Genomic DNA, 13,646 nt, shown 5'->3' on the forward strand with positions numbered 1-13,646 from the left:
AAAAATTTTTAACCATAGAGCCGCAATCTCAACTTTGTAAGTTCAATAACTTTTTTAATTATTTCACAAAGCAACTCACTTATAACACATTTGTAGCAATCACTGATGATGGTATAAAGGCAATACCAAAATATATTTGATATTGAAAAAAGAGTACTCTTGGCTCCGTTATTTCAGCTGCTTACCCATTAACCCTTTCCATTTGTGTTTAATATTGTTCAGCTGTGATCAAAATTGGATATATATATATATAAAACAAAAGATGTAGATCTTTGAAACACACTCAGTGATCAAAAGATCCACAGGTACTGGTTTGGACGACCACTCGTACGAAAACAAACAAATGAAATAGAGAATGCGGAAAAATCCCCTTACGAACAATTCACACATCCACTACTTCGGGCTGGGAAAAATTTTTTGAATAGAATCGAAGATCCAAACACCAGCTCTTAGAAATGTGTTTCGCCCTCTTCAACCTCTATGGGCTCATCGGTGAAGATGAGAGGTTGAATATCTTCAGACACATTCCAGTCAAAAAACAACATTCGAGACCTAGACATAGCAGGAACGTAAATCTACGCCCAACCTGACAATGCCATTCTCAAGTTTTAATTCCCTAATTACTTTATAGTAAGTAAGATAATGTTTATGAAAAAACAAAAGATGTAGATCTTTGAAACACACTCAGTGATCAAAAGATCCACAGGTACTGGTTTGGACGACCACTCGTACGAAAACAAACAAATGAAATAGAGAATGCGGAAAAATCCCCTTACGAACAATTCACACATCCACTACTTCGGGCTGGGAAAAATTTTTTGAATAGAATCGAAGAACACCAGCTCTTAGAAATGTGTTTCGCCCTCTTCAACCTCTATGGGCTCATCGGTGAAGATGAGAGGTTGAATATCTTCAGACACATTCCAATCAAAAAACAACATTCGAGACCTAGACATAGCAGGAACGTAAATCTACGCCCAACCTGACAATGCCATTCTCAAGTTTTAATTCCCTAATTACTTTATAGTAAGTAAGATACGAGTGGTCGTCCAAACCAGTACCTGTGGATCTTTTGATCACTGAGTGTGTTTCAAAGATCTACATCTTTTGTTTTTTCATAAACATTATCTTACTTACTATAAAGTAATTAAGGAATTAAAACTTGAGAATGGCATTGTCAGGTTGGGCGTAGATTTACGTTCCTGCTATGTCTAGGTCTCGAATGTTGTTTTTTGATTGGAATGTGTCTGAAGATATTCAACCTCTCATCTTCACCGATGAGCCCATAGAGGTTGAAGAGGGCGAAACACATTTCTAAGAGCTGGTGTTTGGATCTTCGATTCTATTCAAAAAATTTTTCCCAGCCCGAAGTAGTGGATGTGTGAATTGTTCGTAAGGGGATTTTTCCGCATTCTCTATTTCATTTGTTTGTTTTCGTACGAGTGGTCGTCCAAACCAGTACCTGTGGATCTTTTGATCACTGAGTGTGTTTCAAAGATCTACATCTTTTGTTTTTTCATAAACATTATCTTACTTACTATAAAGTAATTAGGGAATTAAAACTTGAGAATGGCATTGTCAGGTTGGGCGTAGATTTACGTTCCTGCTATGTCTAGGTCTCGAATGTTGTTTTTTGATTGGAATGTGTCTGAAGATATTCAACCTCTCATCTTCACCGATGAGCCCATAGAGGTTGAAGAGGGCGAAACACATTTCTAAGAGCTGGTGTTTGGATCTTCGATTCTATTCAAAAAATTTTTCCCAGCCCGAAGTAGTGGATGTGTGAATTGTACGTAAGGGGATTTTTCCGCATTCTCTATTTCATTTGTTTATATATATACATATATATCGGGTGTTCTACAGCATTCGCCGTTTCCCGCATCCTATTCGCCATGCTTTTCGGTCACGAATATCTTCCTCGTTGAGTTGTCTACTGTTCATTGCTTTCTCTACATCTTGTATCCATGTTCTCTTCGGTCTGCCTCTTTTTCTTCTCTCGGGTGGTACATACTGGATCATTTTCTTGGGTCATCTTGTTGGTCCCATTCTCTGGACATGCCCGTACCATATTAATCTTTTTTGTTCTATTCTGTCTATAATATCCTTTTCTACTTCCATTCTTTCTTTTATTTCTTCGTTTGGGATATGCTGCAGTTTAGATATTCTGCAGCTTCTTCTAAGCGCGTCCATTTCCCACACTTCCGAGTTGTACAGGACAATTCCTTCCACGATAGTTTGATAGATTTTTTTCTTTGTCTGATTTTGCAGTCCTGTACTCCACCAAATGCCATTTAGCTGTGTTTAGCCAACAGCTAAACAGCTAAAAACAATAAACAAATTAAGTAATTAACACGTATTTCATTATATTGCTCACCATTTAGTAGCTACTAAAACCAGTAATTTATTAAAATACTCTGGAAATCAAATATCGATGGTAAGACTCTATGGGACAGAGCTAGAAGTACAGATATACGACGGAGATGCAAGGTGGATAACATTAATAACTGGGTAAGAAACAGAAGAATAGAATGGAATGACCACATAAATCGAATGACAACAAATAGGGTAGTCAGGACAGCGAGAGACGGTTCCCCAATAGGAAGACGATCAGTGGGAAGACCACGAAAACGATGGAACTAGAACTAGAACTAAACCACTGTTTGTTAGGACAGTAAGCGACGTACAACTCACAGTCCGTCTAACGCCGCGCACGTCAGTCCAAATCAAAGGAATTGGTTCTGTATGTTAACGGATTGTTAGGTTCTGCTTAGTTGCGCGCTCTGAAGACCGACAGCAGTGTACGTCGACGTTGTGCGCTGGAATCAACTCAGATTTGATTTGGACGCAAACGTTCAGCTGAACTCACAGTGTACAACATAGTGATAAACTAATTTTATTCAAACAAAAATAAGTTTACATGATTTGACATATTTTTAATTGCACAAAGTAAATGAAAAATTCATTTATATTAAATTGATAGTATTAGTATTTAATTGGTATTTAGATTAATGGGTATTATTACTATTATTTATTAAACTGAAGCATGCATTATAATAAAACAACGTTGCTGGTACAAAATAAAGTTAATATCGTTATTAATTAACACGTGACATAATTTTGTTTTGCCATTCTACAGATCCCTGATCACTATAGTATGTATGCTTTGAATATCTCATTTTTTATTATTCTATTTTCGTATTTTTAAATATGTACATAGTTCTGTAAATTGACCTGTTTTCAGGTCAATACTTTGGGTAAATATTCAAAGAGAAAAGCAGGTTGCCTTTAACAAAAGGTACTATGTATAACTATAAACCTTTCAGTAGTGCCTTTCAAAGATACCATATGCTGCACCGGAACCGAACATCTAATTTCTATCTAGCCAGAAATATACACTTGCTAAGTCCTTTTTCTTCGAAACCATTTTTGTCAATGCAAAGGTGATATAAAATATAAATGGTCAATAACTTCCACATAAGAGAAATTTCTGAAATTTTAGTCTGGCAAGAAGTCTGCTAACCGAGAAAAAAGTCAATATCTAAAAACAGAGATTACTCATTAATGAGCGAATTAAAAATGGGACAAGAGGAACGAACCGCTTTGATTAAAAAACTTGTTAAAAAGTCGGAAACATCATCGAAATTGGCTCAAAAATCAGATGATCCTTCTATACACATGTTTTTTGAAAGTGTTACTTCAACATTATCGAAATTTCCTACGATTGAAAAGGCAAGAATTAAAGCTGAAGTGATGAATATTGTTTCGCGATATGAAATTGAGCTGGCTGCAAATGAACTAACGTTTACATTTTTATTTCTTTTATTTAAATTTAATATTATAAACTCTTCTTCCTCATCCTCTTCTAGGAGTAATAAAATTATTGCATAGATTTTGTCACAATTCATTTTTTTTCGTACACGTACACGTACGCCCTCCGTGAGAGCAAACGTCAATTTATTTTGAGAGCGACAGAATACGCTAACAAACCGACTCACTCAAATCTGCCGTACGTCGAGTACAGTGATGTGGGAGGGAGTACACATCCCACATGTACAGTACACATCCCACATGTACACATCCCATCATGTACACTCCCTCCCACATCACTGGTCGAGTACAACAGATTCTGCTGACAAGGATCTACAGATCGAGCGAGTCTCGTAAATTCCACGGCTTCGAGCCACGCTTCACGCAACCGTATTTGCGTACTTGTGTTTCGAGTTGTGTGGTCGTGCGGAGTTATAATTTACCAAATTTAAATATAATCGTTTCTACTGATTCATAACATACTATAGTATAATATATTAAAGTTTTTAATATTGCCAAAATTATTAAAGTTTTTAACATTGTATTTTACTATAATTTTTTTTATTAATAATAATATTACCTAAGTATTGCACCTAGTTCAAAAAAAGTACAAGATAAATACCGCGGTATTTTCATATGAAAATGCAAAGCAAAATATACAATTTGCAGAGTAAATGCTTGTTTTTTTGATAAAATAATACAAATTGTATGTAGGTAGGTAGAGTAGCTAAGCGTTGAGTAGTTATAGCAAAAGTAGCTACGCCATCTGTAAAAAAGGTATACTACATTCGTCTCGCTAAACTCAACCTTTATCGAGATAAACGCATTTTAAATCTGAGACACAACATAATTTTTTGCATAAGTAATGTCATTGTAGTTACACCCGAAAAATAACTTAAAATCATAAAAATTTACAAAAATGTATCGCAAATTTCTTCAAATAGAATTGCGATGCAATGACATAAATATGAGAACTGGTACAATTATTATGGTTTCATGTTTATTTTCGGGTCTAGCTACAATGATATTATGCAAAAATTATGTTGTATCGCAGATTTAAAATGCATTTATCTCGAAAACAGTAGTTGAGTTTATTAGTTAGATGAATGTAGTATACCGTTTTTAAGTAAAAATATTGAGAGAACAAAAGTTTTTATTCAAAAAGTATATAGAGTAGGGGATAAAAAGTTGAACCTATTAAATGAGCGCTGAAAGAAGTATATGTGGCGCCCTCTGGGTAATACATCAGTTTTGGTGACGAATTTAGATTTCTCATCCAAAAAACCCCCGCTTACCAAATTTCGTGTTGTTATCCCATGCCTTTCGGGAAATATTCAAGAATAAATAAAATAAAAGTTTAATTTTGACACCCTGTATTTTGGTTATTATCAACTTTTGTACTAAGGTAAGTTAGCTTAAATCCACCTAGTTTAAGCTCAGAAATCTATGGTTAAGTTGGCCCATTCTTTACCAAACACCCTGTATAAAATATATTACTTGGATGTTTTCTTTTTACATGTGCCGTCAAGTTAGTAGATTTCGAAAAGTTTATGTTACACTTAGTACAACGACAACGTTTCATTTTCTACTTACAACAAAAAGAACACTTTAAAAATAAAACAAAAGTTTAAATTATAAACACAAAACTAAATAAATAATTTCTCACAACGGCCAAAAACCACACTTAAAAGTTTTTAAAATTCACATCACATAATGATAATATCAGCTAATCAAATTTTTAAACACCTGACGTGACTCAAGTACGATTGCGCGAAGCCATGGAATTTACGAGACGCGCTCGGTCTGTAGATCCAAGTTATTCTGCTGTACGCGTATGCCTTGCGTCGCTCACTGTTATAACAAACCATGGCTTTACTAGAGGCACATTGAAAAAACCTTAGAGTATGGAAAATTTTTTACCCTCTCCGGAGATCTAACACGCAATCTGTTTTTCGAACGAAAGTTAATCCTTATTTTAATACGGTTGGTTTTCATTGAGATTTGACATTATTAGTGATTTTTGTGCGATTTCTGAGTGAAAACTAGCAATTTTTTTAACTCTTTACAGGGTTGATGTGTTCGGCTTACGGTTGTAAAAGCGACAGCAGCAGGAAATAAGTGGGAATTACATTTTACAGGTAAATAAATATTTCTGTTATGTGTGCGTAGATGAAAATTCAAAAAATACTCCTATATTCTTAGATATTGCCTCTTAAATGGTTAATAATTTGAAAATTAACACTTCAATGTACCTTATTACATAATTAAAATTACATGGTTAAGTTATAAAATGAGAAAAATTTACATGTAAAATTAGAAGTAACATAAAAAATCACCATTTTACCAGTGGTGTAGGTACGAAACGGTACGAAATAAATGAAATTATAAAATATATTGTGGCAACTTCGAAAATGGAATTAATAGCGTATATTGTTATTACATATTATTGACTTTTTTTGTTGTTAAACATTTTATTGCTTGATTTTATTTTGTTTATATGTAAAAAAATTATTTAAGAGCACAGGCGCAAATATTTTACGGCTATCTCTACTTTTTCTTTTTTTACACGGCAAATTATATGTAGTAAAGTTTTCACTGGTATGGATACGTACATTAACATTACTTGACAATGACATTGTCACCATTAACTTGAGATGACTTTTGAATGTTCTTGGATAACTGTTACTTGTATCATCGCTTAAATTATTAATTCAATTAATTAATATGATAATTTTTCACTAACTATGTATTCAGTGATTATAATAATTTATATACTATGCCATAAAAGATAATACTTAATCGAGAAAAGAGGAAAATTGATTTTTTTAATAATATATTGTTACTATGGAACGCTTAGATAAATTTTGAATATCTTTAACAACAAAATGCTTATATCACAATATATATCCTGGTGTAGTCTCTGCTTGGGATCTTCCATAAATAATAAACAATAAATAACTTTTTATTAATTTCACGTCTTAAATTATTTAGCCTATACACTATCAATATTATTTAATAAACAACTCAAGATAACGAGCGATACACAATTATTGGATCAAAGCTAGCCGTGCAAAAAATTACGTATGTCTTGTTTTAATCTGAATTTTTATCAATTGATTTTGATTAACGTTATAAAACATAAAAAATCAGTCAACACCTTTAACACAGAACTTTAATCTAAAATAAAAAGAATTAACACAATTAGAAGTAACAATAATAAATAAAATCAAACAGGATGCTGTATATTATGTCCACCACCAACATCTCTACATAACCTAACTTTTCTTGTTAAGTTGACGTGCACTGCAAAGTTGACGTAAACTGGAAAGTAGTATATCTGAATTAAGAACAGACATGCACTGTATATCTATCTCTGTCGTTGAGAGCCACCTATGGTGACAATCATTTTGGATCAAACGTTATTATTATTCCTAAAGCCGTGTCAAATTTCTAAAATTGCCGCTGTCTTGTCAGCACATTCTGTTCGACTGAGTGCGTTGTACGACAAAGATAGCGAATATTCAATTTGGAAAATATTACCACTGACATGGTGTTCATTTTTTTCCAATAGGGCTTTTCATAGATTGTCATTTGTTTCGAGCTTCTGTCATGTGTCACATAATATTAATATATCTACGCCATACGTCTTTGGTTTGTATTATTGTTATATACCAATAAAGTATGTCGTAGATATATTAATATTATGTGACACATGACAGAAGCTCGAAACAAATGACTGTGAATAAAAAGCCCTATAGGGCTTTTCATCGATTGCCATTTGTTTCGAGCTTCTGTCATGTGTCACATAATATTAATATATCTACGTCATACGTCTCTAGTTTGTATCATTGTTATATACCAATAACGTATGACGTAGATATATTAATATTATGTGACACATGACAGAAGCTCGAAACAAATGACTGTGAATGAAAAGCCCTATACTGAAAAAAGTAATACTTTTGAAAAATTTAAACGCAGAATGAAAGACTAAATTATTACCGAGGGTTGAAAGTCCCTCAGAATAAATAAAAAGTTTCTTTCGAATGAGATCTTTGAAAATAAAAATCACACTAAATTGTCTCTTAGTTTTTCACCCCTGTAACTTTTTTCTCAGAATTCGAAAAAATAAATCCTATTTAAATATAGTATTGGAGCCGAAATTTTGCGACCTATGTGAAATAAAGATAATATAACATAAATCAATAATTCAAAAAGTTTGCTTTCGTCACATCCCCTAATTCCTAATCCTGTTTTATTTTGAGTGGGTATAAAAGTTCAACATACTAAAATACTGTTATTTGTTTCAATCTGTCTATGTAAGCCATGCATAATATTGTGTAATTAATAAAAATTGAAAATTGAACTAAACCTACGAGCAATATTTATTAATTATGTAGTTTTATATAGTTTCTTCTGGCCTACGCGATACGCCACTGGCACTCGTGTTTGGTTCTAACTTGGTTTTAGCTTCAGTTTCGTTCTCGTTGCGGTCACTCCAGGGAGAGGGTAAAAAATTTTCCATACTCTAAGGAAAAAACAGACAGAGTCATGTCTATACAAAAAGAAAAAGAAGAAGAAGGAAATCAAATAGTTCCTTACTCACTTATTCGTGGTTTTACAGAGCATATTGTTTTTTTTTCTACAAAAATATTTAAAAAATAAATTTGTACATTTATATATAAAATAGTTGTATCATAAATGTGCATTTTGTTTTAGCATTTTTCAGAAAAAAGACCAAATATTTTTAATACAGACAATCAAGAGGTATTTAATTGTATATTTGAAATTCATTTTTAATCCTTAACAACTTTTTATGGTATGTAACATTTTTAGATATTGTCAAAAACATGAAAGTATTGTATACGGTTAACAAAATTTAATATTTGATGAATGCCTTTTAGATTTTGGACCATGCATGACTTTTTATAAAAAATAGCTTTCCGTTAAATTAATAAAACAAGTTTCCCATATGCCGCCAACTTTCATAGACACACTGAATATAAAATTATTTCGCGCTCCTAACTGATATTCAAAATCGTCGGTTGATTCAAGCGTTGGTTCTGAAGGCGCATTCTCACGGTTCTATTTTAGTTGATCAACTTTAGTGGATCAACTAAAATCGAATAATAATATCCGTGAGAACATATTATGTTTCAATTTTAATCGGTCAACTTTTATCGATTTAACAAAAGATTGATATAGTCAAACTTTATCGCTCAACTTGATATTTTTCAGACGAGTTGAATCATGTTTGAAGCGTATTAGTAGAGGATCCGATATAAGGTCGATTTGCACCAATCTATTTAATGGCTAAAAATTATTGGATAATATGTAATTTAGCCTGTTACTAATTTCAAAAAACAAGGGTTGCCCGATCTAATCTTGTTCTAACTATAATTAATTAATAATTTAAAAAATTTAAAAAAAATTCGACCCGGGCAGATATTATTTCAGATTTTTTAGATCATTCTAAACAAAAAAGGTCTTTTGTAATTTTTCTCAAAAAGTTGATCGTTTTCCGTTTTCTAGTTATAAAGAATTTAAAACTGAAAAAAGAACGAAATATGACAATTTTCAAGGCTCAAGAACACAAGTAAAAATATCATTTTTGTAATCATCAAGAACATAAATTCAAGTTCAAACCTTTTTCTATGAGGTCTCGATAAGAATTTTAGCCATGTTTTATTCTAAAACATATTTTTTTAATTGTAAATGAGGAAGGTTTCTTATGGGGCCACGGGCATTAACAAGTAAAATACAATGTTTTAGAATGAAATAAGTCCAAAACACTTATCAAGAACTAATAGAATAAGGTTTGAACTTAAATTTAGGTACTTCGTAATTTCAAAAATGATATATTATATACTTATGTTTTTGAGCCTTGAAAATCGTCATCTTTCGTTCTTTTTTCAGTTTTAAATTGTTTATAACTAGAAAACAATCAGCTTCGTCGGTCGTTCCATTTGCCAAGGTGAAGAGTGAAGATTCCTTTCCGACTTTTCCGAATGCTGCCTAGCCAGAATTATTTCGGCCGTCCTCTCTTCCTTCTTTCCCTTGGCGTCCATTTTAGAATTTGTTTTGTCACTCTGTCGTCGTTCATTTTTCTACATGACCATACCAGATCAGTTGTCTCCTTTGGATTTCGTCTAGTCAATACTTTTCGAGTAATTTTATCGAAAAAAATATTCTTAGCAAAAATGTAGCTTTTAAAAAATCAAATAAAATTGTATGTTCAGAAAGTCTATAAAACCAGTAAAAGCAAAGTTGTAACTCATCAAAAATACGTTCTTATTCATCAAATTTCAAATCGAATTTTTCAATTTGAAATAACCAAAAAATTAAGCAATTTTCGGGTAAAACAAATTAAAATTTTTTAAAGTGTTTAAGAAAATCTTTAATTTTGTTTTATATAAAAGTCTCTAGCATTAAAACTAAGCGAGATACGCTCAAAATTAAGTTGGTCCCTTTTTTTGGTAAAAAACTCATGAAAATCTCCCCCTATTTAGCACCCTAAATAAAATTAATCGTTACCGCTTTAACATTTACTTATGTGTATTGTTTATACGATCTGTAAGGTTTACCGGTTGGGAGTGCTTAGTTTGGAAAAAAAAATTTCCTAAAATATTGGAAAATACCCTTTTTTCAAAATAACTTGACAAAAATAACTTAACTTAACAAAATAAGGTATTAGGGATACTAAAAATCTCAAGGAGTAAAAAGTAGGTAGGTTCTGCTTTTATAAATATTATAGATTCATTTGGGAGTAAAAAAAGGAGTCAACTTGATTTTGAGCATAACTCCGCTTAGTTTTGATGCTAGAAACTTTTTTAAAACATAAAAATAAAGCTTTATTAAAAAAGTTTTAATTAGTTTTTCCACCGAAAAATGCTTCATTTCTTGGTTATTTCACGTTGAAATATTTGATTTGGAATTTGACGAACAAGAACGTATTTTTCATAAGCTACAATTGCTTTTGCTGGGTCTATAGACTTTACGAGTTCACAATTTTTTTAATTTGTGCTACATTTTTGCTAAGAATATTTTTTTAGATTTTTTTCACAATATTATGCTACATTTTTGCTTAGAATATTTTGTTCGATCAAATACTTACTTTTTGAGTTATTTGTGAAAATCGCCTGAAAACGTGATTTTTTGTCGAAAAATAAACATTTTCAATCGTAAATAACTCGAAAAGTATCTATTAACTAAGTTAAAATTCTATAGAACTAAAATTGCTTAGAATTAGCCAATTTACCCATATCCGGACTTATTTTAGACGCGCGGTTTTTCACCCCCAACTAGGGGTGACTGTCGCCCCCCGAGTAAAAGCAACCAACGGCACAAGCCGTCCAAATTTTTCATTCGATTTCGCCGCTTTTAGGAGTGCCTTGTTTTTATGACATAGTTATAAAATTCACTGCAAGTCCTCCTGAAATTGGTTTTCGTGGGTGAAAATCTGGACATTTAGTGTCCCGATCAGGTACAAATCGGTACGCGTCCCCAGACCCCTGAAAATCGGGACACCTGGTAACGCTAGCTCACACTCCCTCTAAGGGGAAAATTGAATCATCCCAGATACCTACGGTATCAGAAGGATTGAGCTCTGGTGGGACTCTTTCCGTGTTATCGAGCTCTAGGTAACCTGGTATGCTGGAGTATCTCCCAAAAATTTTCGTACACATAGAATAGAATAGAAATATGCTTTATTGTCACTGAAAATTATACAAATTTTATGGACAAACTTAATATAAAATCAGAAAAAATAAATAAATAATAACAATCTGGCCATCGAGAGTAGCGTACAGCTTTCTGCATAGTCTTATAAAGATGTTCATTTAGTCCAAGCATTTTTATGCTTTCGAGGAGGTTCTTCGGAATGACTCCAGTAGTAGACATAATAATGAGTATCGTCTGGGTACTCTGCATTCTCCATTATCTTTGTATTTGACTTTCCAGATCTCTGTATTTGGCGATCTTTTCGGTAAATTTAGTACGCAGATTATTGTTGTTAGGTATGCAGTGGCGGATCCAGAAATTTTGTTTGGGGGGGTCATGGGTCTTAAAGGTGATTTAATTACCTATCTCTGATGCAAGGTCACTTAGTCTTACCAACCCTAGGATACGTGGGTTTACAATTATGGGGGGGGGGGTCATGACCCCCGTGACACCCCCCTGGATCCGCCAGTGGTTGTTTGCTTTGTTAATTTATTAACTAGTACGAGATCTGGTCTATTATGTGCCACTGTTAGGTCCGTGAGCACAGTGCGCTCCCAGTATAGCTTATTGTAGTTGTCATTCTCAAGCATACTCTCAGATACGTATTGGTAATATGGGAGATGCTCCGTTTGGAGAAGTCCCAGCTTGATAGCTATCTCCTTTCCTACTGCGTCATGCCGTTCCTTGTATTCAGTTGCAGCAAATGCTTGGCAGCCCCCTGTAAGATGTTGGATGGTTTCTTGGGCTTGACATCCATATCGGCATTTATCATTTTGGACCTGAGGGTTTTTGACGATAGGTTTGTTCCAACATGAACTTTTGGACGGTCCAGAAACCGTCACGAAACTACTTGTACCGTTTGTTGTGCGCATGTTCGTAATTATATCGCCCAGTTATCGTCCCATGACGGTAATCATATATTTGTCATTTTTGTTGGTGACAGCTTGTGTGCTTTTTGTCGATCAAAGTGATCAAAGGCTCAAAAACTTTAAAGAATTAAATCCTAGTGCGCAAGTCAGTCCAACCAGCACATTATGCATTTGCCCGATTACTGAAATGATCATCACGAAACCGTCACCGAAAGATCACAATTCTTGTTGGAACAGTGGGAAGGACGATCCGATGACGATCATATTTTTGTTGGAACGGATTTTGTTTACTGCGCAGAAGCGTTACCGTTTCGTGACGGTTCTCGGTCGTGTTGGAACAAACCTGATATATTTCAGGTAATTTTTGGTTGGTATAACCTGATCCTATGAATGGTTAGTAATGAACCTTCTGTTTCAGGGAACATCTTTCCTGATGTCAACCAATAGTTCGAAGCTGTATTGTTGACGTGGTCTTGGCTGACCTCATTGGGATGTCGTCCGTGCAGAGGTTTACCCATCCGGGCGTGCATTTTTTCGTCCTTTGTAAGGTGGTTTATGCGCATTTCTGGTTCCCTCAGTTTGATCGGTGTTGTGTCATCTAGGTACTGCGCAAATAGCTCGATGTATGTAGAGTAGATGTCTCAGCCTGCATCTGAAAATAAGTTCGTAAATTAGCAATCTGTTTACCTATCTAATTGCGCACCTATATCCATAATTACTCGTCCTCCTAAATACCGGGGTAGTGTCGTTCTTTCTACTGCACTTCGAGGATGGTGTTTTTGTGCCTTTGTGAGGTGTGTTCGTACTTTTCGCTGAAGATTTTCTATATCCGTTTTTGTCCACTTAACAATATGGACACAATATATTAACACAATATATTAACACAATAATTAACACAATATATTAACAATATCCAAATGAATAGCTAAGCGCGGAACAAGCGTAGGTGTTTAGTGCCTTAAACAAATTTTTACTGGTTAAGCTGTGAACGAAGCAGCTGTTTTACCCTTCGTATAAACTCAGTAGTTATCTCAGTTTCATTTGCATTTTCCGCGCCTGCTTTACTATATTTGTACATATCATTTTCACCCATGGCCTGGATGTTCTGGCCATTTTGCATATCGAATCCACCGAGCTGTACCGTAGCTGTTATAATTATTATTGGCCGTTACACCTCGATACACACAGCGGCCCATACCGCCGTACCTTGCCTGGTCTACCCTTTATTATGTCGATGGTTTGCCTCCCGGC

This window comes from Diabrotica virgifera, chromosome 8 (genome assembly GCF_917563875.1).
Source record: "Diabrotica virgifera virgifera chromosome 8, PGI_DIABVI_V3a".
NCBI lineage: Eukaryota > Metazoa > Arthropoda > Insecta > Coleoptera > Chrysomelidae > Diabrotica > Diabrotica virgifera.